Here is a 26,301-nt window from a genome sequence, read left to right as displayed (position 1 = left end):
GTACGCTGATCGGCGGCTGAAGCCGGCGATCACCGTGCATTCTGACAAGTTTGGTTTCCCGACTTGTCTGAAAAAATAGGGCCGTAATGAATAGGTCGGAACCCCTTCCTAAAACTGTCGGAAGCTGCCATCTTTCCAACAAGACGGCAGCTTCCGACAGTTTTTCAATATACCCCATTAAATTAAAAATCGGGCAGACTGTACGCAGTGTGTAGGTGGGAGGAGGCCACAAACACGTTTTCAAATTCTGCTGCTTTTGTAATGTATTCTTGAACAATAAGGTTATTTTTTGTTTGTATTTTTATCCACAGTATATAATGTACCCGCAAGGAGACGCCGTCCCAACAAAACGGAACAAGCATCTCGAATAATGACGACTGTCTTGGCAGAGAAACTTGAGCAGATGGACGCAGCCATGGCAGCTCGAGAGGATGCCCGCCTTGAGCGCTTCCTGCAGGCTCAGCAGGACATTAATAATTCCCTGATGGCCCACATTACTATGGATACAAGGGAATGCATGAGGGAAATGCAGTCATTTCAAACGTCATTATTTGAAAAAAAATTGCCATGAGGGAACGTCCACACACAATGGCACCTCAGCAACCACCTACAAACATCCCTCAACACTATCCACACTATGGCCCTTCATCCTACTATGACCAAACCCAACATCAACACACCCACCCTCAATTTACCCATCCTCCACAAACCTACCCTCAATATACTCAGCCTCCACAAACCCATCCTCAATATACCCAGCCTCCACAAACCCACCCTCAATATACCCAGCCTCCACAAACCCACCCTCAACACACCCCACCTGAATCTGACCATCCCCCACATACACAACCACCTCCTGATATGGAGACAACTCCTGACTCTCCTGTTTACAGGATGTTACCTTGAGAGGTTGTTTTTTTTGTTTATTTCATTTAATATTTCATAATGCAAGTGTTTTACAAATAATGTTGATGCACACGTTTTTGAAACCAAGGTTTTATATTATAAAAATTTATAAGGTCTATGACGGGTTCTTAAGCCTGTGTCCATGTCTATAATTTCAAATTGGGACAACACACAAACATTAACCATGTTTATTTGAACTGAACACACAAATGCCATGAATAAACAACAAAGAGGAAAAATTTAAGACAATAATGAGATAAGGTTGCCCATTAGAGCAGCCCTCATCTGTTCTGCACTTCCGGAATGATCACCCATATATGTAGTGGATTCAGGTGCAGGGTGCTCAGCTGAGTCCTTAACGGCCCACTCTGGCAGAAATTCCTCCCTCTGAAATTCACAAAGGTTGTGAAGAATACAGCAAGCCGCGACAATGTTCGGCATGTTTGTAAGGTCCACATCATTGCGCTTCATAAGGCAGCGCCAACGTCCCTTTGAGCGTCCAAATGCGTCTTCCACAACCATTCTTGCAGAGCTCAGGGTGTGCGTGAAGGCAACTTGATTAGATGTCAGCGTAACATGTTGGGTGTACCCCTTCATCAGCCATCTTCGTAAGGGGTAGGCTGCGTCACCGATTATGTGGACTTGAATTTCAACTCCATCCACAAATTTAGATTTCTAGTTTAAAAATAGAAAAAGATTCAAATTGGCAAAGATCAATTGGTATATGCACATCATCACATGGGTGGTTTTAAGGTTGCAGACTGTCGGGATCCTGGCGCACAGTATACCGGCGTCGGAAGCCCAACAGCCGGCACACCAACAGTTTTCTCACTCGTGGTGGTCCACAACCCCCCTGGAGGGAGAATAAATAGCGTGTCGCCTGTAGCGCGCCACTGTGCCCGCAAGGGGCTCATTTGCGCTTGCCACGCTGTCGGTATTCCGGCGGGTGGGCTTCTGGCGCCGGTATGCTGGTCGCCAGGAGCCCAGCCGCCGGCATACCATACCACACAACATTACATTCCTGCTTCCGGGTCAGTGGTCGTTGAATGACATTACATATCTCATGGGACTGCATCCTCTGCTGACCAACTGACTAGGAACTACACATCCCACCATGCCCTACTACATTTCTGCTATTAGACAATGCTATATCTGGGCCACAGCATACTGACAAATGTATTACCAAACTAGCTGGAAAGGCAACATTCTACAGGCATAATGTAAGCATTACTCATTCATATATACCACTCCAAATGACCCAACCCATTTGGGTCCAAATGCTTGGCTACTAGACTTTCCTCAATGTATGATTGCCGTCACCTGTGTATAAACACCATTTTCTGTGACGTCCTAGTGGATGCTGGGAACTCCGTAAGGACCATGGGGAATAGACTGGCTCCGCAGGAGACTGGGCACTCTAAAAGAAAGATTAGGTACTATCTGGTGTGCACTGGCTCCTCCCTCAATGCCCCTCCTCCAGACCTCAGTTAGAATCTGTGCCCGGCCAGAGCTGGGTGCTCCTAGTGGGCTCTCCTGAGCTTGCTAGAAAGAAAGTATTTGTTAGGTTTTTTATTTTCAGTGAGATCTGCTGGCAACAGACTCACTGCTACGTGGGACTGAGGGGAGAGAAGCAAACCTACCTGCTTGCAGCTAGCTTGTGCTTCTTAGGCTACTGAACACCCTTAGCTCCAGAGGGTTCGAACACAGGGCCTGACCTCGATCGTCCGTTCCCGGAGCCGCGCCGCCGTCCCCCTTGCAGAGCCAGAAGAGAAGCGATGAAATCGGCGGCAGAAGACTCCTGTCTTCATTAAGGTAGCGCACAGCACCGCAGCTGTGCGCCATTGCTCCCACAGCACACCACACACTCCGGTCACTGTAAGGTGCAGGGCGCTGGGGGGGGGGCCGCCCTTGGCAGCAATAAAAATACCTTTGGCATAAAAATACACATATACAGTCTGTGACTGTATATGTGTAAAACCCCCGCCATTTTTAGTCAGAAACAGGACAGAAGCCCGCCGCTGAGGGGGCGGGGCCTTCTTCCTCAGCACACCAGCGCCATTTTCTCTTCTGAAGGAAGCTCCCCAGGCTCTCCCCTGCAGTATCCTGGTACACAAAGGGTGAAAAGAGAGGGGGGGGGCACATAAATTTAGGCGCAAAAATTGTATATACAGCAGCTACTGGGTAAACACTGAGTTGTAGTGTAATCCCTGGGTTATATAGCGCTGGGGTGTGTGCTGGCATACTCTCTCTCTGTCTCTCCAAACGGCCTTGTGGGGGAACTGTCTTCAAATAGAGCACACCTGTGTGTGTGGTGTGTCGGTACGCGTGTGTCGACATGTCTGAGGTAAAAGGCTCCTCTAAGGAGGTGATAGAGCGGATATGTATGTGAGAGGGTGTCTCCGTCGACAACGCCGACACCTGTTTGGATATGTGTAAGTGCTAAGGTGAATTTATTGCACAAATGGTTAGGGAACAGACAGGAAATCTACCCATGTCTGTCCCTATGTCACAGAGACCTTCAGAGTCTCACAATGCTCACTATCCAAAATAACAAACACTGGTATCGACACGGAGTTTGACTCCACTGTCGACTACGACAGTATATGATATTGAAATAAAAGATGATTTGCATATCACTGATGACTCATCTGTACCTGACACGAGAGTACACATGTTTAAGGGGAAGATTGCTGAGGTAAATTTCCCTCCTCTCATGAGGAAAAAGAGCGGGAATCTCCAGACAAGAGACGGCAGCTTCCCACAAGAGAATTCTCAGGCTGTATCCTTTCCCCACTAGGGCCAGGATGTGTTGAGAATCTTCCCCTAGGGTGTCCTGTTTGCACAGACGGTAGCACTAGCTATTCTCAGGGATCCTGCAGATAGCGTGCACATTCTAGTATACTACCCAGACCGGCGATTGTGTCGGCATGGGTTTATAGCGCTGTGGCAGCGTGGACAGGTACCTTATCAGCAGAGATTGAGACCCTAGTAAATATATTAAAGATGCTGTCTTAAGTGATAGATATATAGTTATAAAGCATGCCCAAAGAGACATGAGTATACTGGGTCCTAGAGTCAAAGCTATGTCGATCTCTGCTTGACGTGTCCTGTAGAATATGCATTGGACAGATGATGCCGACTTAAGAGGCATATGGAAGGCTGAGGATTGTGTGGAGAAGGGTTCTCGGGCCTGGTCTCCACAGCTATAGCTGGTAATTCTGCTAGTTTGCCTTATATTCCTGCACAGCCTAAGAAAGCACGACATTATTAAATGCAGCCTTTCGAATAAAGAAACAAGAAAGTCTGAGGTGCGTCCTTTCTTGTCAGAGCCGGGATCAACACAGCTAGTTCCCAGGAACAGAAGTCCTCACCGGCCCCTACAAAAATCCACCTATGCCGCTGGGGCTCCACAGGCGGAGCTAGGCCCGGTGGGGACACGCCTTCGTAAGTTCAGCCACAAGTGGGTTCACTCCCTGTTAGGTCCCTGGGCAATAGATATTGTGTCTCAGGGATACAAGCTGGACTGTGAGAAGATGCCCCCTCACCGACGGCCCTGCGGGCTTCCCCCCAAGAGGGGGAGCCAGTGTTAACTGCAATTCACAAATTGTATCTTTAACAGGTGGTGGTCATGGGTCCCCTCCTTCAACAAGAGGGTGTTATTATTCGACCATGTTGTAATCCCGAAACCAGACGGTTCGGTCAGACCCATATTGAATTAAAAATCCCTGAACATATACCTGAGAAGGTTCAAGTTCAAGATGGAATCGCTAAGAGCGGTCAGGGCAAGCCTAAAAAGAGGGAGACTTTATCGTGAATCGGGTCATAAGGGATGCATACCTTCATGTCCCCATTTATCCACCTCATTAGGCGTACCTCAGAATTGCGATAAGGGATTGTCATAACCAAGGTAATGGCGGATATGATTGTGCTCCTGCGGAAGCAAGGTGTCACTATTATCACGTACTTCGACGATCTCCTCATACAAGCGAGATCAAGAGAGCAGTTGCTGAACAGCGTATCACTTTCTCTGGAAGTGTAACGGCAACACGGCTGGATTCTATATATTCCAAAGTCGCAGTTGGTTCCTACAGCTCAACTGCCTCTCCTAGGCACGATCCTAGACACAGACCAGAAAAGGGTTTATCTCCCGATAGAGAGAGCTCAGGAGCTCATGACACTGGTCAGGAATCTATTAAAACCAAAACAGGTGTCAGTGCATCACTGCACTCGAGTCCTGGGAAGGATGGTGGCATCATACGAGGCCATCCCCTTAGGCAGGTTCCATGCGAGGACCTTCCAATGGGACTTACTGGACAAGTGGTCTGGATCACCTCTTCAGATGCATCAGTTAATCACCCTATCCCCCAGGGCCAGGGTGTCTCTCCTGTGGTGGCTGCAGAGTGCTCACCTTCTCGAGGGCCGCAGATTCGGCATTCAGGACTGGATCCTGGTGACCACGGATGCAAGCCTCCGAGGGTGGGGGGCAGTTACACAGGGAAGAAATTTCCAAGGTCTGTGGTCAAGTCAACAGACTGGCCTTCACATCAATATCCTGGAACTAAGGGCCATATACAACGCCCTAAGTCAAGCGGAGATCCTGCTTCGCGACCAACCGGTTCTGATCCAGTCAGACCGCAGGGGTTCATGTAAATCGCCAAGGCGGCACAAGGAGCAGGGTGGCGAGGGTAGAAGCCACCAGAATTCTTCGCTGGGCGGAGAATCAAGTAAGCGCACTGTCAGCAGTGTTCATTCCGGGAGTGGACAACTGGGAAGCAGACTTCCTCAGCAGGCACGACCTCCACCCGGGAAAGTGGGACTTCATCAGGAAGTCTTCACGCAGTTTGCAAATTGATGGGAACTGCCTCAGGTGGACTAGATGGCGTCCCACCTCAATAAAAAGCTAAAAAAGGTTTTAAGCCGGGTCAAGGGACCCTCAGGTGATAGCTGTGGTCACACTAGTAACACCGTGGGTGTTCCGGTCGGTCTATGTATTCCCTCCTCTTCCTCTCATACCCAAGGGCTGAGAATTGTAATAAAAGGAGGAGTGAGAATAATATTCTTTGCTCCGAATGGGCCAAGAAGGACTCGGTACCCGGAGCTGCAAGAAATGCTCTCAGAGGACTCAGGGCTTCTGCCTCTCAGACAGGACATGTTGCAACAGGGGCCCTGTCTGTTCCAAGACTTACCGCTGCGGCATTTGACGGCTTGGCGGTTGAACGCCGGATCATAGCGGAAAAGGGCATTCCGGATGCAGTTATTCCTACGCTGATAAAGGCTAGGAAAGACATGACAGCAAGACTTTTTCACTGTATATAGCGAAAATAGGTTGCTTGGTGTGAGGCCGGGAAGGCCCTACAGAGGAATTCCAGCGGGGTCGATTCCTGCACTTCCTACAGTCAGGAGTGACTATGGGCCTAAAATTAGGATCCATAAAGGTCAAGATTTCGGCCCTATCCATTTTCTCTCAAAAAGAACTGGCTTCACTGCCTGAAGTTCAGACGTTGTTCTGGGGGTGCTGCATATTCAGCCTCCTTTTTGTGCCACCGGTGGCACCTTGGGATCTTAACGTTGTGTTGGATTTCCTGAAATCCCACTGGTTTGAGCCACTTAAGACCGTGGAGCTAAAATATCTCACGTGGAAAGTGGTCATGCTATTGGCCTTAGCTTCGGCTAGGCGTGTGTCAGAATTGGCGGTTTTGTCATGTAAAAGCCCTTATCTGATCTTCCATATGGACAGGGCAGAATTGAGGACTCGTCCCCAATTTCTCCCTAGGGTGGTATCATCGTTTCATTTGAACCAGCCTATTGTGGTGCCTGCGGCTACTAGGGACTTGGAGGATTCCAAGTTGCTGGACGTAGTCCGGGTTTTGAAAATTTATGTTTCCAGAATGGCGGGAGTCAGAAAGTCTGACTCGCTGTTTATTCTGTATGCAGCCAACAAGGTTGGTGCTCCTGCTTCGAAGCAGACTATTGCTCGCTGGATCTATAGCACGATTCAGCGGGTTCACTCTGCGGCTGGATTACCGCATCCAAAATCGGTGAAAGCCCATTCCACAAGGAAGGTGGGCTCTTCTTGGGCGGCTGCCCGAGGGGTCTCGGCGTTACAGCTTTGCCGAGCTGCTACTTGGTCGGGGTCAAACAAGTTTGCCAAGTTCTACAAGTTTGATACCCTGGCTGAGGAGGACCTTGAGTTTGCTCATGCGGTGCTGCAGAGTCATCCGCGCACTCCCGCCCGTTTGGGAGCTTTGGTATAATCCCCATGGTCCTTATGGAGTACCCAGCATCCACTAGGACGTCAGAGAAAATAAGAATTTACTCACCGGTAATTCTGTTTCTCGTAGTCCGTAGTGGATGCTGGGCGACCGTCCCAAGTGCGGACTCTCTGCAATACATGTATATAGTTATTGCTTAACTGAAGGGTTATTGTTATGAGCCATCCGTTAAATGAGGCTCAGTTGTTGTTCATACTGTTAACTGGGTATGGTTATCACAAGTTGTACAGTGTGATTGGTGTGGCTGGTATGAGTCTTACCATGGATTCCAAATCCTTTCCTTGTTGTGTCAGCTCTTCCGGGCACAGTTTCCCTAACTGAGGTCTGGAGGAGGGGCATAGAGGGAGGAGCCAGTGCACACCAGATAGTACCTAATCTTTCTTTTAGAGTGCCCAGTCTCCTGCGGAGCCCGTCTATTACCCATGGTCCTTACGGAGTTCCCAGCATCCACTACGGACTACGAGAAATAGAATTACCGGTGAGTAAATTCTTATTATTACTTCAACACGGGTGATGGTGGTCATACAGGGGGAAAGTCCACAGCAGTTTATGTTGGTGTGTAATATTGACAGTATGGCAATTTATAATAAAGTATATGTACACCAGGCCCTGCAATGCCAAATTGTAATGATTATATATTTTGACATACCTCTCTTGGAAAAAGCCGTCCACCTTCATTGTTCTCTGCTACACGGTAGAGATCGGAATTAGCATGCACACGTGCATCATGTGACCGACCCAGTCATCCAATAAAAACATCTGTGGAGCTAAATAATAAGAATTTACTCACCGGTAATTCTATTTCTCGTAGTCCGTAGTGGATGCTGGGACTCCGTAAGGACCATGGGGAATAGCGGCTCCGCAGGAGACTGGGCACAACTAAAAGAAAGCTTTAGACTACTGGTGTGCACTGGCTCCTCCCACTATGACCCTCCTCCAGACTTCAGTTAGGATACTGTGCCCGGAAGAGCTGACACAATAAGGAAGGATTTTGAATCCCGGGTAAGACTCATACCAGCCACACCAATCACACCGTATAACTCGTGATACAATACCCAGTTAACAGTATGATAACAACTGAGCCTCTCAACAGATGGCTCAACAATAACCCTTTAGTTAGGCAATAACTATATACAAGTATTGCAGACAATCCGCACTTGGGATGGGCGCCCAGCATCCACTACGGACTACGAGAAATAGAATTACCGGTGAGTAAATTCTTATTTTCTCTGACGTCCTAAGTGGATGCTGGGACTCCGTAAGGACCATGGGGATTATACCAAAGCTCCCAAACGGGCGGGAGAGTGCGGATGATTCTGCAGCACCGAATGGGCAAACTCTAGGTCCTCCTCAGCCAGGGTGTCAAACTTGTAGAATTTAGCAAATGTGTTTGACCCCGACCAAGTAGCTGCTCGGCAAAGTTGTAGAGCCGAGACCCCTCGGGCAGCCGCCCAAGAAGAGCCCACTTTCCTCGTGGAATGGGCTTTCACTGATTTAGGATGCGGCAGTCCAGCCGCAGAATGTGCAAGCTGAATCGTACTACAGATCCAGCGAGCAATAGTCTGCTTTGAAGCAGGTGCACCCAACTTGTTGGGCGCATACAGGATAAATAGCGAGTCAGTCTTTCTGACTCCCGCAGTCCTGGAAACATAAATTTTCAGGGCCCTGACTACGTCCAACAACTTGGAAGCCTCCAAGTCTTTAGTAGCCGCAGGCACCACGATAGGTTGGTTCAGATGAAAGGCTGATACCACCTTAGGGAGAAATTGGGGACGAGTCTGCCCTATCCATATAGAAAATCAGATAAGGGCTTTTACATGACAAAGCCGCCAATTCTGATACACGCCTGGCCGAAGCCAAGGCCAACAACATGACCACTTTCCACGTGAGATACTTCAATTCCACGGTTTTAAGTGGCTCAAACCAATGTGACTTTAGGAAATCCAACACCACGTTGAGATCCCAAGGTGCCACAGGAGGCACAAAAGGGGGTTGAATATGCAGCACTCCTTTAACAAAAGTTTGAACTTCAGGTAGTGAAGCCAGTTCTTTCTGGAAGAAAATCGATAGAGCCGAAATCTGGACCTTAATGGAACCCAATTTTAGGCCCATAGTCACTAGTGATGAGCGAGGTTCGGTTTTACTCGGTTCTCAAAACGGCATCTTATTGGCTATCCAAAACACGTGACATCCGTGAGCCAATAAGATGCCGCTTTGAGAACCGAGTAAAACCGAGTAAAACCGAATCCGCTCATCACTAATAGTCACCCCTGACTGTAGCAAGTGCAGGAAACGGCCCAGCTGAAATTCCTCCGTTGGGGCCTTCCTGGCCTCACACCACGCAACATATTTTCGCCATATGCGGTGATAATGGTTTGCGGTTACTTCTTTTCTTGCTTTAATCAGCGTAGGAATTACTTCCTCCGGAATGCCCTTTTCCTTCAGGATCCGGTGTTCAACCGCCATGTCGTCAAACGCAGCCGCGGTAAGTCTTGGAACAGACAGGGCCCCTGCTGCAGCAGGTCCTGTCTGAGCGGCAGAGGCCATGGGTCCTCTGACATCATTTCTTGAAGTTCCGGGTACCAAGCTCTTCTTGGCCAATCCGGAACAATGAGTATAGTTCTTACTCCTCTTCTCCTTATTATCCTCAGTACCTTTGGTATGAGAGGATGAGGAGGGAACACATAAACCGACCGGTACACCCACGGTGTCACTAGAGCGTCCACAGCTATCGCCTGCGGGTCCTTCGACCTGGCGCAATATCTTTCTAGCTTTTTGTTTAGGCGGGACGCCATCATGTCCACCTGTGGCCTTTCCCAACGGTTTACAATCAGTTGGAAGACTTCTGGATGAAGTCCCCACTCTCCCGGGTGGAGGTCGTGCCTGCTGAGGAAGTCTGCTTCCCAGTTGTCCACTCCCGGAATGAACACTGCTGACAGTGCTAACACGTGATTTTCCGCCCATCGGAGAATCCTTGTGGCTTCTGCCATCGCCGTCCTGCTTCTCGTGCCGCCCTGTCGGTTTACATGGGCGACTGCCGTGATGTTGTCTGACTGGATCAGTACCGGCTGGTTTTGAAGCAGGGGTTTTGCCTGACTTAGGGCATTGTAAATGGCCCTCAGTTCCAGAATATTTATGTGTAGGGAAGTCTCCTGACTCGACCAGAGTCCTTGGAAGTTTCTTCCCTGTGTGACTGCCCCCCAGCCTCGAAGGCTTGCATCCGTGGTCACCAGGACCCAGTCCTGTATGCCGAATCTGCGGCCCTCTTGAAGATGAGCACTCTGCAGCCACCACAGCAGAGACACCCTGGTCCTTGGAGACAGGGTTATCAGCCGATGCATCTGAAGATGCGATCCGGACCACTTGTCCAACAGGTCCCACTGAAAGGTTCTCGCATGGAACTTGCCGAATGGAATTGCTTCGTAGGAAGCTACCATCTTTCCCAGGATCCGCGTGCAGTGATGCACCGACACCTGTTTTGGTTTTAGGAGGCCTCTGACTAGAGACGACAGCTCCTTGGCCTTCTCCTCCGGGAGAAACACTTTTTTCTGTTCTGTGTCCAGAACCATCCCCAGGAACAGTAGACGTGTCGTAGGGACCAGCTGTGACTTTGGAATATTTAGAATCCAGCCGTGCTGTTGTAGCACCTCCCGAGATAGTGCTACCCCGACCAACAACTGCTCCCTGGACCTCGCCTTTATCAGGAGATCGTCCAAATACGGGATAAGTAAAACTCCCTTCTTTCGAAGGAGTATCATCATTTCGGCCATTACCTTGGTAAAGACCCTCGGAGCCGTGGATAGACCGAACGGCAACGTCTGGAATTGGTAATGACAATCATGTACCACAAATCTGAGGTACTCCTGGTGAGGATGGTAGATGGGGACATGCAGGTAAGCATCCTTGATGTCCAGTGATACCATGTAATCCCCCTCGTCCAGGCTTGCAATAACCGCCCTGAGCGATTCCATCTTGAACTTGAATTTTTTTATATATGTGTTCAAGGATTTCAAATTTAAAATGGGTCTCACCGAACCGTCCGGTTTCGGCACCACAAATATTGTTGAATAGTAACCCCGTCCTTGTTGAAGTAGGGGCACCTTTACTATCACCTGCTGGGAATACAGCTTGTGAATTGCCTCTAACACTGCCTCCCTGCCTGAGGGAGTTGTTGGCAAGGCAGATTTGAGGAAACGGCGGGGGGGGAGACGTCTCGAATTCCAGCTTGTACCCCTGAGATACTACTTGAAAGATCCAGGGACCCACCCGTGAGCGAGCCCACTGATCGCTGAAATTTTTGAGACGGGCCCCCACCGTACCTGGCTCCGCCTGTGGAGCCCCAGCGTCATGCTGTGGACTTAGAGGAAGCGGGGGAGGACTTTTGCTCCTGGGAACTGGCTGTATGCTGCAGCTTTTTCCCTCTACCTCTGCCTCTGGGCAGAAAGGACGCGCCTTTAACCCGCTTGCCCTTATTGGGCCGAAAGGACTGTACCTGATAATACGGTGCTTTCTTTGGCTGTGAGGGAACATGGGGTAAAAATGTAGACTTCCCAGCTGTTGCTGTGGAAACGAGGTCCGAGAGACCATCCCCGAACAACTCCTCACCCTTATAAGGCAAAACTTCCATGTGCCTTTTAGAATCTGCATCTCCTGTCTACTGCCGAGTCCATAACCCTCTCCTGGCAGAAATGGACATTGCACTTATTTTGGATGCCAGCCGGCAAATATCCCTCTGTGCATCCCTCATATATAAGAGTGCGTCTTTAATATGCTCTACGGTTAGCAATATAGTGTCCCTGTCTAGGGTATCTATATTTTCCGACAGGGAATCTGACCACGCAGCTGCAGCACTGCACATCCATGCTGACGCAATAGCTGGTCTCAGTATAACACCTGTGTGTGTATATATAGACTTCAGGATAGCCTCCTTTCTATCAGGAGATTCCTTCAGGGCGGCCGTATACGGAGACGGTAGTGCCACCTTCTTTGACAAGCATGTGAGCGCTTTATCCACCCTAGGGGATGTTTCCCAACGTGACCTATCCTCTGGCGGGAAAGGGTACGCCATTAGTAACCTCTTAGAAATTACCATTTTCTTATCGGGGGAAGCCCACGCTTCTTCACACACTTCATTTAATTCCTCAGATGGAGGAAAAACAACTGGTAGTTTTTTCTCTCCAAACATAATACCCTTTTTTGTGGTACTCGGGGTAACATCAGAAATATGCAACACATTTTTCATTGCCTCAATCATATACCGTGTGGCCCTATTGGAAGATACATTTGTCTCATCGTCGTCGACACTGGAGTCGGTATCCGTGTCGACATCTGTGTCTGCCATTTGAGGTAGCGGGCGTTTTAGAGCCCCTGATGGCTTTTGAGACGCCTGGGCAGGCACAGGCTGAGAAGCCGGCTGTCCCATATTTGGTATGTCGTCAAACCTTTTATGCAAGGAGTCGACACTGTCGCGTAATTCCTTCCACAGAACCATCCACTCAGGTGTCGACCCCGCAGGGGATGACATCACATTTATCGGCATTTGCTCCGCCTCCACATAAGCCTCCTCATCAAACATGTCGACACAGCCGTACCGACACACCGCAAACACACAGGGAATGCTCTGACAGAGGACAGGACCCCACAAAGCCCTTTGGGGAGACAGAGAGAGAGTATGCCAGCACACACCAGAGCGCTATATAACACAGGGATCCCACTATAAATGAGTGTTTTTTCCCTTATAGCTGCTTATATTATATATATATATATATATCTATATATATATACTGCGCCTAAATTTAGTGCCCCCCCTCTATTTTTTACCCTTATGTAGCTTGTCACAATGCAGGGGAGAGCCAGGGAGCGTCCTTCCAGCGGAGCTGTGAGGGGAAAATGGCGCCAGTGTGCTGAGGGAGATAGCCCCTTTTCCGGCGGACTTCTCTTGCTTTTTCTGGAATTCTGGCAGGGGTATATTTACACCTATATAGCCTTCCTGACTATATATGGTGTAGATTTGCCAGCCAAGGTGTCTTATATTGCCCTCAGGGCGCCCCCACCCCAGCGCCCTGCACCCATCAGTGACCGGAGTGTGAGGTGTGCATGAGGAGCAATGGCGCACAGCTGCAGTGCTGTGCGCTACCTTGTTGAAGACAGAAGTCTTCTGCCGCCGATTTTCCGGAACACTTCTTGCTTCTGGCTCTGTAAGGGGGCCGGCGGCGCGGCTCCGGGAACGAACACCAAGGTCGGGTCCTGCGGTCGATCCCTCTGGAGCTAATGGTGTCCAGTAGCCTAAGAAGCCCAAACTACCACCAGTTAGGTAGGTTCGCTTCTTCTCCCCTTAGTCCCTCGCTGCAGTGAGTCTGTTGCCAGCAGATCTCACTGTAAAATAAAAAACCTAAAATATACTTTCTTTCTAGGAGCTCAGGAGAGCCCCTAGTGTGCATCCAGCTCAGCCGGGCACAAGATTCTAACTGAAGTCTGGAGGAGGGTCATAGTGGGAGGAGCCAGTGCACACCAGTAGTCTAAAGCTTTCTTTTAGTTGTGCCCAGTCTCCTGCGGAGCCGCTATTCCCCATGGTCCTTACGGAGTCCCAGCATCCACTTAGGACGTCAGAGAAATATATATATATATATATATATATATATATATATATATTTACTTGTTCTAGTAGGTTCCAAAAATACACTTCATTTAAAAAAACAGAATGGACAGAACATTCTTACCAATACTTATGATCGACCACAGCTTGCAAAACAATTGAATGCCATCCTTTTCGGTTATGGTAATCCGCTGGATTGTCCTCAGGAGCAATTATAGGGATGTGTGTTCCATCTATTGCGCCAGCGCACTGCGGATATCCTTTTGAAGCAAACCCCTGAATGGTCTCGTCTAAACGTGGGCCTTGCGGAAGACAAATAAATCTATGGTATAGATTGTCCACTAAAGCACGGGTGACTTCATGAACAGTGTTGCAGACAGTAGAAATTCCAACTCCAAATAGACAAGCGATAGTGCGATATTCGCCAAGAGTGGCGTACCACCACAAAGCAATGGCAAGCCTCCTGCTTGGCTCTAATGGTCGACGGAAGTTTGTAACTTGTCTACTGAGTGCTGGGGTTAATAGATCTAAAAGGTAGTGGAATGTCTCACGTGACATTCTAAAGTGAGCCTTCCACTGCACGTCCTGAAAGTTAAGGACACTCTGCATGAATACATCACCACTCGGACGATCTCTAGCCCACAATCTTCGCTGTGTCGACAGATTTAAGGCTAGAATGGTGTTCATGGAAGCAGATATGAAAGACCTCCTCCTGCGCAGGTATTGTCGCCTTAAAAGGGCTCTCTCACACGACATTGCGCATACTCCTCCCATACTCAAACACTGCAGTCTTCTACTACTCCTCCTAAAACACTCGATAACCAAGCTACATAATGAGAGAATAGCAAATCTCCTCTCCTTAGCAGAATCCAGAAGTAGTACAGCAGAAACAATGACAAACTCGCTGGAGACATGTGCTCTGTCTGCCATGATTGCTGCACTGATCAAAGCACTCCCCACCACCTCCCCCTCTTTTATTGTGTAAAAACGTCATATGTGTGGGCCAGAAAAGTCCATTTATAATAACAACCACTGTTTTCTATGGGTGAAACGGGTTCAGTGTGAAAGGTAACAAAACGGTAATGAAATGGTAATATACTGGTTACAACATGCGTTGTGAAAGGGGTTTAACTGCTCAGACCCGTTTTAAGTACCGTTTAAAATACCATTTCAAAAGCAGGTTTTGCGATGTGAAAGCAGCATAAGTCGGGGTCCAACGACGCAGAGCCTGGGCCTGTCATGTCTACAAAACAAGGGTGTCAGGCCCCGTTTCGAAGAACATGCTGAGTGTCGCTCCCACTCCACCCCACAAATGTTGTAGCAATCATGCTACGGCTGACGTGCAGAATGGGTCTTGCGCCTGCGCAGCCCCACAACCATCGGAATTGAGCGTAAACTATTGGGTTTATATATAAATTAGAATTGGGCCCAAAGTTTCAACTAGTACAATGATTCCCGAACACTGTCTTCAAGGCACCCTAAAGCTGGATACATACTATCTTACAGTCCAGGTTTTAAAGAATATCCATGGCAGAGCACAGAAGGCTAAATCAAAATGACTGCGGTACTAATTAATTTACCTGTGATCAATAATGAATCTTCTTAAAACCTGGAACATTAAAACCATTGCCAATCGCTACGGTGATCCAAGGCTATGGGGCTAATTCAGGTTGGAACTCAAGTCGCGATCCAACCGCAATCATTATGTTCGTCCTGCGGGCGCATACGTAAGTCCCTGCCCGCATCAGGCAGAGGTGTTCGCGGGGCGGCAATGCTTCATTTTCAAGACAGAGCGTTGCGGGGGTGGCTGCGTGACGTCACACGCAGCTGCTCCGATAAAAAAAATGGCATTGGGCCTCCTGCCGCTGGAGGTTTCCATAATTTCTGCGACAGCGCTCTAATTGCAGTGTGATCGTAATTATTGCTTGGTTGCAGATGGGGGGGCGGCGGGTAGGATGCTGGATGGCCTTGCCCTGTGATGGGAGTTTGCAATGCTTACTGAATGAGGTCCTATGTCCTCAGAAGCAATACACTGATCCTCTCTAATGCTAACAGGAGGCGTCTATTTTCTCTTACGTCCTAGAGGATGCTGTGGTCCACATTAGTACCATGGGATATAGACGGGTCCACTAGGAGCCACTGGCACTTTAAGAGTTTGAGAGTGTGGGCTGGCTCCTCCCTCTATGCCCCTCCCACTAGACTCAGTTTAGAAAATGTGCCCGGAGGAGCCGGTCACAGCTAGGGGAGCTCCATAGGAGTTCTTTTAGTTTTAGTATTTTGAGGGACTAAGGGTGGGGGGGGGGGGGGGGGAGTAGTGTCCACCCTGCAGGGTCTGAGCCACTATCTCCGCTGACAGGACAATGAGCTCCTGGGGGGATCGAACGTTGCCCGCCACAGGGGATGGCTCACTCCAGCAGCATGCCGCCACCCCCTTACAGAGCCAGAAGATCAGTGGCGAGTTAGTCACCGGCCCCCCTGGCAAGCGGGGAGCCGGTGTGAAGATGGCGGCAACAGGGTATGGAGCGCAGTACTAACTGTGCTCCGGGGCTCATCGGTACATAGTGCGGCGTCGTGAGGGGCGCCCTGAGCCAGTGCCTACACTGACCACCAAGCCTGTCACGGTCCCAGGATCGCTGCCAGCACTTTTCCTCAGGCCAGTATATTCTTCAGAAGAGCGGGAAGCAGCACCATGAAAGGGGACGGAGCTTCTCCTTAGAGCAGACCCAGCAGCGTTCAGCACCATTTTCCTGCCCGCAGAAACGCTGTCGGTGAGAGCTGTCCCTCCAAATCAACTCCAGCTATCTTATACGGTACCAGGGGGTTGTAGAAGGGGGGGGGGGGGAGGCTGATATATCTGTACCGTGCAACCTATTCAGGTACACAGTAAGCGCTGGTTAGGGGTCCCCCTATCTTATAGCGCAGTGTGTGGGTTGGCTCCAATCTCTGTGTGTCTCTTGCCATTCTTAGGGGGAAAACTCTGCCTCTTTCCTGTGTGTGTGTGTGTGGAATGTTTATGGTCTCCATTAAGCTATGTCCAGGGACTCTGTGTCATATGCTGCGGAGGATATGTCCTCTCAGAATGATCCCATTCCATGTAATCAGGATTGCACTGTGATAGCGCAGGTCCCAGCAAGGGAGCCTGAGTGGTTGGCCTCTATTAAAAGTATGATTTCTCAGATTTCTACTAGAGTTGCACAAAATGAGTCTGCAACTCAGGTTTTACAGAACTCTATGGCAGTTCGGTCCGGTTCTGTTACCTCTGGGCCCCCCCTACTGTATGCTCCCAAAAACGTGCTCTTTCCCAGATTATGCAAGATGACACGGATACCGATTCTGAAACGGCAGATGGTGATGGGGATGTGCTGCGGGGGGCAGCATCTCTTGCAAAATGGGTGCAGTTGATGAGGCCATTAGAGATGTGTTGATTATTGCTGATACAACACCTGAGCAGGTTGAGGAGGCTTACTTCACTGACCATAAGAAAACCTTGCTAACCTTCCCTGCCTCTAAGGAATTAAGTGCTATATTTGAGAGAGCCTGGGAAAACCCGGAGAAAAAAAATTCAGATCCCTAGAAAGGTTCTGGTTGCTTTCCCTTTCCCTGAGGAGGATAGGAAAAAATGGGAAAACCCACCCATAGTTCACGCATCTGTATCCAGACTCTCAAAAAAGGTGGTTTTACCTGTCCCCGGATCTACTGCGTTAAAAAAAAACGGCTTATCGCAAAATTGACACAACGCTCAAATCCATATACACTGCTTCAGGGGCTATATAATGTCCTACTATTGCCCGTGCATGGATTTCCAAAGTGTCAAAGTCGAAAAATATCGTAATCCACAATGCCTTATACTAACCCCAATGCACATGCCCGCTGCACGTGCACCCAGTCTGCGGTGCATGTGCATATCCGCAAATTGCGTAAGATCGCTCCGGCGATCACGCGTGTGTTATGCTCATTTACGGTAGAGTTTGTGAGCGTGCAGCGGGCGACTCGATCGTAACATATTTAACCTATATAGTGTGTTTTATAGTGATTATTTCCCCATAACAACGACAGTAAAAATGTTTAGTTTAAATGGTTTGTGGACATGGGGATTCCTCTTTGCATGATATGAAGGGTCAGACAAAGGTTGAATGGTGGTGTCTAGTGTCTAACTAAAGAGTATTTTATTAGAAACATTCCGGTGTTGGTTAGGAAGAGATCGGTCGCTCCAGCGTATAGTTATATGTAAAAGTAGTTTATGGACTTTAAATGTATTTGCTGTTTTATTACACATGAGGTGGGAGTGCTGAGGATGCCTCCCACCTGAGCAGTTGGAGAGAGACACATCCCCCCCGTACGAACCCACCTATGACCTTTTGTTATAATGCAGAGACAAATTCCTGTGTCCAATGAACAATGAGATTGTAGGGACTATTGTATTGTGAATGTAGGCTGTAAATATAAGGATCACCATTGCTGGGCCAGCACACACTCTCTACAAAGGTTTTCATCATTGATTAACTGAGGGCTGGTTTCCAGGACTGCGCTTGCGATTCATTCCCACGTGTGTAAGTTCTCTGTGGCCATTTCGTTACTCTGTGTGTATGCAATTGTTCCCATTTTGTTATCCTCATGTGTTTGCCATTTATTCTCTCTCTGTTTGTTAGTATTTGTGATCATCTTGCTATCGTATATTTTATGTCTAGTTATTCTGCTTAGATATTAATGTCAGGTCTGTAGTGTCTAAGCTGTATTGTTATTTTCTTTTTGCACTAAACATATCCCCTAAGAAGGTGTTGGAACCTTATCAGGTCTTGTGGGTTTCACTATTTATAACAAAGGGTTTCTGAGCGTCTTAATCGCTCAAACAGCTTTCATACTATCAGGGTTAATCAGCGTTACATTGTGGTAATATTACAGTACTAAGGTTTACAGCATAAGCATATTCTGTGGTTAAGGTTTAAAAGGTTATTGACTGTGTGTGCGCTCGCTGAGTGTATTCCGTACACCCAGCGCAGTGTGTGTACGTAACTTGCGTACCATGTGCGAGGTCTTTGTACGCAAATAGCGTACACAGTGCGTAGCACGTGGTTTGGCGGCCATTACGGCTCCACGGTATTAGTATATAGCTAATGTTCAAAGGTAAATATTTAGCTTTATCAATTGGGATCTCGTCCGGTCCACCTCATATCCGCAGTCAGGCGAAAACGCGCAGACTTTATCGATCAGCAAATGGCGGAAAGGTGGTATCTTGTAGTGCTGATCAGATGAGCATCTGCGTCTGATTCTCTTGGTTTGTAGGAATGCTGGTGGAATCCGGGACCGGAAGGTAAGAACGTTACGCTATTGTCTTTTTAAACGATTTTTAATTTCTGTTTGGCTCCAAATGCGCACACAATACAAGCATACACCTGTACTCTGCATATCCGATTATATTGTTGCAGGGCAAGGTTCAAGGGAGTCCTGTTGTGTTTGATTCAGATTGGATTGTTATCTGTTTAAGTAGGTTTGAAAGTATTTTAATCGCTCTGCATAGCTTGATAGTTTTATTTTTTAACCCAGGCCTAAAATAACTTCAGGGGCTTGTATGATGATTTTCTTTGTGACAAAAGAAGCCGCATGGTCTGTCCTCCATTTTGTGTAACCCTCATGGATGTGGAAGGGGGAGGAGCAGCGGCCATTTTGGGAAGGTCAAAAAAAAAAATTCTGAATGGCTGATTTTCAGTTGACTCAGGAATAATCAGCCGTCCCTCGTCAAAAAGAAATCACCATTTGAGTTACCAATGCATTTATTTAACCCATGCATAAGCAATTATAAATAGTTCAGATAGGGTTTAATGTAAGTTAATAGTAAAATGAATATTTGATTTAAGAACGATACACAGATAAAACAAAGTTGTTGTTTTTTTTTTTTTTTTCTCTCTCTTCCTTACCTCCTGTGATTCAGTTAAACTTTGCTTGTTGTAGGATAAGCCATTGAAATGCAAATTAACCTGTGTGGCTGCTTTTTCCTGGCAGTGAAAAATCACCTTCACACACAGTCAAGGGCACATTCATATGCAAATTAGAAGCACTGAATAAGTGAATGGGTCTCATAGATGTAATAGTGATTAGTACATAGATGTAATATTATATGTGTGTGTTTACATCAATGTATGTTATTAGATTAATTTAGAATTGTATTGTATCTGTGTATTTTCACCTATCTACCTTCCTGTTTGCCATTTGCATTGATAACGTACTGAGAAAATTTGCTGCTATTTTAGTTAAAAGTAAACAGTAATACTTAAGGGAGTAATTGTAAAAACACGCACACAGCATAGCATATATTGTGTGGTGTACGGTAAGTGATTATAGTTGAACATTGTTTACATTTATAGAAGCATGTTGTTTGCGTTACTGTGAGCGTATCTGGCCTTTTGCATACGTGTCTCGGGCAACGTGCGAGATTACGTACGCAAACGCAAAGGCCTTCACACGTGGCGTGTTTACGCAACAAGCGTACAGATACGCCCACTAAACACAAATCACACGATAGCATTGTTTTAGTAAGGCGACACAGAAGCCACGAAGATAATAGCACACAGTTGTTCAGTTTCCAAAATTTAGTTTAAATACCTTACTTTACTGTAATACCTCTGGGGAGAGCTATCAGATTACGGGAAATGATTATTTTTTTTCTGATCAGAAAATTATAGAATGATAGTGTGGGAAAAAAAAGAAAAAAAGGTATGAGTGTATTGAACTCCTCTTGGTGAAGTCTTGGTGAAGTCTTGGTGAAGCACGGTCTAGGTGAAGACGTGCGACGAAGTGTGGTATTACGCTCCGGCTGTTGTGGAGCACAGTAGGAAGACTCCAGTGATCCTACCATTTATAGATAACAAGTATCTATAAGTGGTACGATTGGACCGCACGGTTGTATGTGTGACCAATAACGCAACGTGATATGAGGTCGTATAAATTGCCCTCATGCGTGTTGTAGGGAGCACATGCAAGCGTGATTTGTGTAAAATATAAAGGTAAGGAATTTTCGCTGGTAGGGCCTGCAACGATTACGTGGGTCTGCTAAAAGGGGCGGATTCGTTGTACTCGGAGCAGAAGAAGCTGGTGGAAGAGCTTGGAAAACTCCCACCGTAGACTACTGTGTTTGGTGCATTTTAGGAAGTTTTTCTGTGTTAAAGAGGTCCACAATGGAAGCCAAGTGCACAACACAGGGACATTTAGCAGTCAGAGTTCAGGCTGCAGAGATTTTCAGACCCCGAGGGTCTGCTCGGTTAGTAATGTGGGGGAAGTATGGTCCCCACACTGAGACCTTTTGTGATGAATGGACACGAATGACTGTGGGGGATAAAGCACCATTTCCTGCGATAGGTAGTTTTGACTCAAAGGTATTGCATAATTTAAGGAGAAGGATCTGTCTCATAAAATCCGGGAAGCAACGGATTAGACATTGATTGCTTACAGATATGGCAACAGGAAGGTGAGATACAAAGGGAATTAGCTTACACAGCTGGTTCTCACCTTAGCAGGAAACATATGGCAACTGGAGAACAAATGGCTGCAGATAATGATATACTGGGATATGATGATAATAATGCACTTAGTAACTGTATTAATGATAAGAGTAAACGTAATAAATGTAATAAATGTAATAATGATAGGAGTAAAACTGATAAATGTACAAATTCTAACCCGTGCAAGTCACACCCCATGTTAAACTTACCTCAGGATTACAAGCAAGAAAGTGAGCCCAGCACGATGTCGGCACCTCTTCCAGCAGCCATCATACGAGACACCCAGGTGAGCACGGCCCAATCGGTAAAGGCAGTAGTCAAGCCCCCTAACGGAGGGTCAGGTGAGGTCGTGTCCACAGGTAAGTATGGTATTGTATATCATGCACAGACAATTGCACCTCACATTGTAGAGTCAACACAAGATGGTGTAATTGAACTAAATCCTGTCAGGGTGATCAGTCCCCAATGGGAGGACTGACGCTCAGGGAGTCACTCCCGTCAGAGACATTGCTATGCATTGTCCCTGGTCCCAGATGGAATTGAGGACAATTATGTCTGAATTTCCTGATCCCAGGAGAGATCTAGCCGCATGTCAGAGGTTTATTAAAGAATTAGGTAACACCGCAGAACCCACAAACAAAGATTGGCGAACAGTGCTACGAGTATGTTTACCTTCCAACATTGATCCTGCAAAATTCATCACTGATTGTAGATTAGACGCAGACGTACCCCTCACTGAGGAATACACCCAGGAGAATGTACGACAAATCAATCTGCAATTAGGAGAATATTTCCCAACTATTGTCGAGTGGAACAAAATTTTCTCCATTAGACAAAAAGAAGGTGAAATGGCAGCGGAATATTTCCATCGAGCACTGCAGGAAATATCTAGATACACTGGGATCACGGACATTGAGGATAATGTACATCATAGGGAGGTAGCTGTGTCCGTATTAATGGACGGCTTAAAAGACACACTAAGAATCAGGGTACAAACTTCTCTACCTCACTGGAGAGGTATCTCGGGGGCTGCATTAAGAGAGTCCGCTATCGAGCATGACCGTAATATCCAAAGAACCAGGGAAGCACAGGGAGAGCGGTTGATGGTGATGAGCATCCAAGCACTAGAGGAGGCATCAAATCGACCAAAACCCCAGGCCCCTGGCACATGGAGGAAGCCAAGGGTTTGTTATCTTTGTAAAAGAGAAGGGCATTATGCCAGCAACTGTAACAGCCCATATAAAGTCAGACCCCCTAGACAAGAACACGAGCAAAGTTATGACACACAAAATTGTAATCAGGGATCATATAGGAAGAATTTTGGGCTGCACCTGTAATTTGCAGCCAGTAAAGCTAATCAGTAGCCTTGATAGTAAGCCTGAGGTTACAGTCAATGAAATTGGGAGGTCAGTTCCCTGTGGACACAGGGACGGCCGGGTAAACTTTGTAATTTATCTTTAAATGTTTTCTTCTCATCTGTAACGTTCACCAACAGAACTCAAACGTCACATGGCTACTTGGTCTTTTCAGAGGTCTACCTAACCCCAGTATGTCTTACCAGCATCGTTGTGTTTGGCCAGACACAAAGGGTGGAGAGGGGAAATACTGGTGGGGGGGAGACTATGCGGAGATACTGGTGGACATGTTGATGCGACAGCCTGTTGATAAAAAATCTGATAATGTTTTTTCTCTGACGTCCTAGTGGATACTGGGAACTCCGAAAGGACCATGGGGAATAGCGGCTCCGCAGGAGACTGGGCACAAAAGTAAAAGCTTTAGGACTACCTTGTGTGCACTGGCTCCTCCCCCCATGACCCTCCTCCAAGCCTCAGTTAGATTTTTGTGCCCGAACGAGAAGGGTGCACACTAGGTGGCTCTCCTGAGCTGCTTAGTGAAAAAGTTTAAGTATAGGTTTTTTATTTTCAGTGAATCCTGCTGGCAACAGGTTCACTGCACCGAGGGACTAAGGGGAGAAGAAGCGAACTCACCTGCGTGCAGAGTGGATTGGGCTTCTTAGGCTACTGGACATTAGCTCCAGAGGGACGATCACAGGCCCAGCCATGGATGGGTCCCAGAGCCGCGCCGCCGGCCCCCTTACAGAGCCAGAAGACAGAAGAGGTCCGGGAAATCGGCGGCAGAAGACGTCCTGTCTTCAATAAGGTAGCGCACAGCACCGCAGCTGTGCGCCATTGCTCTCAGCACACTTCACACTCCGGTCACTGAGGGTGCAGGGCGCTGGGGGGGGGCGCCCTGAGACGCAATAAAAATACCTTAGATGGCAAAAAATACATCACATATAGCTCCTGGGCTATATGGATGCATTTAACCCCTGCCAGTTTTTCCTTTTAAAAGCGGGAGAAAGGCCGCCGAGAAGGGGGCGGAGCCTATCTCCTCAGCACACTGGCGCCATTTTCCCTCACAGCTCCGTTGGAGGGAAGCTCCCTGACTCTCCCCTGCAGTCCTGCACTACAGAAACAGGGTAAAACAAGAGAGGGGGGGCACTAATTTGGCAGATAAATCAATACAGCAGCTATATAAGGGAAAAACACTTGTATAAGGTTATCCCTGTATATATATATAGCGCTCTGGTGTGTGCTGGCAAACTCTCCCTCTGTCTCCCCAAAGGGCTAGTGGGGTCCTGTCCTCTATCAGAGCATTCCTTGTGTGTGTGCTGTGTGTCGGAACGTTGTGTCGACATGTATGAGGAGGAAAATGGTATGGAGGTGGAGCAATTGCCTGTAATAGTGATGTCACCCCCTAGGGAGTCGACACCTGACTGGATGGTCTTATGGAAGGAATTACGTGATAGCGTCAGCACTTTACAAAAGACTGTTGACGACATGAGACAGCCGGCAAATCAGTTATTACCTGTACAGGCGTCTCAAACACCGTCGGGGACTCTAAAGCGCCCGTTACCTCAGATGGTCGACACAGACCCAGACACGGACACTGACTCCAGTGTCGACGGTGAGGAAACAAACGTATTTTCCAGTAGGGCCACACGTTACATGATCACGGCAATGAAGGAGGTTTTGAACATTTCTGATACTACAAGTACCACAAAAAAGGGTATTATGTGGGGTGTGAAAAAACTACCCGTAGTTTTTCCTGAATCAGATGAATTAAATGAGGTGTGTGATGAAGCGTGGGTTTCCCCCGATAAAAAACTGCTAATTTCTAAAAAATTATTGGCATTATACCCTTTCCCGCCAGAGGTTAGGGCGCGTTGGGAAACACCCCCTAGGGTAGATAAGGCGCTCACACGCTTATCAAAACAAGTGGCGTTACCGTCTCCTGATACGGCCGCCCTCAAGCAACCAGCTGATAGGAAGCTGGAAAATATCCTAAAAAGTATATACACACATGCGACCAGCAATCGCCTCAGCCTGGATGTGCAGTGCTGGGGTGGCTTGGTCGGATTCCCTGACTGAAAATATTGATACCCTGGACAGGGACAGTATATTATTGACTATAGAGCATTTAAAGGATGCATTTCTATATATGCGAGATGCACAGAGGGATATTTGCACTCTGGCATCAAGAGTAAGTGCGCTGTCCATTTCTGCCAGAAGAGGGTTATGGACGCGACAGTGGTCAGGTGATGCGGATTCCAAACGGCATATGGAAGTATTGCCGTATAAAGGGGAGGAGTTATTTGGGGTCGGTCTATCGGACCTGGTGGCCACGGCAACGGCTGGGAAATTCACCTTTTTACCCGAGGTCACCTCTCAGCAGAAAAAGACACCGTCTTTTCAGGCTCAGTCCTTTCGTCCCCATAAGGGCAAGCGGGCAAAAGGCCACTCATATCTGCCCCGGGGCAGAGGAAGGGGAAAAAGACTGCAGCAGGCAGCCTCTTCCCAGGAACAGAAGCCCTCCCCCGCTTCTGCCAAGTCCTCAGCATGACGCTGGGGCCTTACAAGCGGACTCAGGCACGGTGGGGGCCCGTCTCAAGAATTTCAGCGCGCAGTGGGCTCACTCGCAAGTGGACCCCTGGATCCTGCAGGTAGTGTCTCAGGGGTACAAATTGGAATTCGAGACGTCTCCCCCTCGCCGGTTCCTGAAGTCTGCTTTACCAACGTCTCCCTCCGACAGGGAGGCGGTATTGGAAGCCATTCACAAGCTGTATTCCCAGCAGGTGATAATCAAGGTACCCCTCCTACAACAGGGAAAGGGGTATTATTCCACGCTGTTTGTGGTACCGAAGCCGGACGGCTCGGTGAGACCTATTTTAAATCTGAAATCCTTGAACACTTACATACAAAGGTTCAAATTCAAGATGGAGTCACTCAGAGCAGTGATAGCGAACCTGGAAGAAGGGGACTATATGGTGTCTCTGGACATCAAGGATGCTTACCTCCATGTCCCAATTTGCCCTTCTCACCAAGGGTACCTCAGGTTTGTGGTACAGAACTGTCATTATCAGTTTCAGACGCTGCCGTTTGGATTGTCCACGGCACCCCGAGTCTTTACCAAGGTAATGGCCGAAATGATGATTCTTCTTCGAAGAAAAGGCGTCTTAATTATCCCTTACTTGGACGATCTCCTGATAAGGGCAAGGTCCAGGGAACAGTTAGAGGTCGGAGTAGCACTATCTCAAGTAGTACTACGACAGCACGGGTGGATTCTAAATATTCCAAAATCGCAGCGGATTCCGACGACACGTCTGCTGTTCCTAGGGATGATTCTGGACACAGTCCAGAAAAAGGTGTTTCTCCCGGAGGAGAAAGCCAGGGAGTTATCCGAGCTAGTCAGGAACCTCCTAAAACCAGGCCAAGTGTCAGTGCATCAATGCACAAGGGTCCTGGGAAAAATGGTGGCTTCTTATGAAGCGATTCCATTCGGCAGATTCCACGCAAGAACTTTTCAGTGGGATCTGCTGGACAAATGGTCCGGATCGCATCTTCAGATGCATCAGTGGATAACCCTGTCTCCAAGGACAAGGGTGTCTCTCCTGTAGTGGTTGCAGAGTGCTCATCTTCTAGAGGGCCGCAGATTCGGCATTCAGGACTGGGTCCTGGTGACCACGGATGCC

The 26,301-nt window shown here is 47.9% G+C and overlaps 1 long non-coding RNA gene across 1 annotated transcript in view; it reads right to left on the bottom strand.

Annotated features, from left to right (window-relative positions):
- Positions 1 to 1,097: 1,097 nt before the first annotated feature.
- The window catches only part of LOC134921834 (uncharacterized), a 175,945-nt gene continuing 150,741 nt past the window's right edge, over positions 1,098 to 26,301 (bottom strand). The window contains exons 3-5 of the long non-coding RNA XR_010177497.1: positions 13,898 to 14,075; positions 7,828 to 7,945; positions 1,098 to 1,581 (exon numbers count right to left, since the gene is read on the bottom strand). This is a non-coding gene — a long non-coding RNA (uncharacterized LOC134921834). The remainder of the gene's footprint in view (positions 1,582 to 7,827; positions 7,946 to 13,897; positions 14,076 to 26,301) is intronic.

Source organism: Pseudophryne corroboree, chromosome 1 (genome assembly GCF_028390025.1).
Source record: "Pseudophryne corroboree isolate aPseCor3 chromosome 1, aPseCor3.hap2, whole genome shotgun sequence".
Taxonomy (NCBI): Eukaryota; Metazoa; Chordata; class Amphibia; order Anura; family Myobatrachidae; genus Pseudophryne; species Pseudophryne corroboree.
This window is presented reverse-complemented; position numbering and strand designations above follow the sequence as displayed.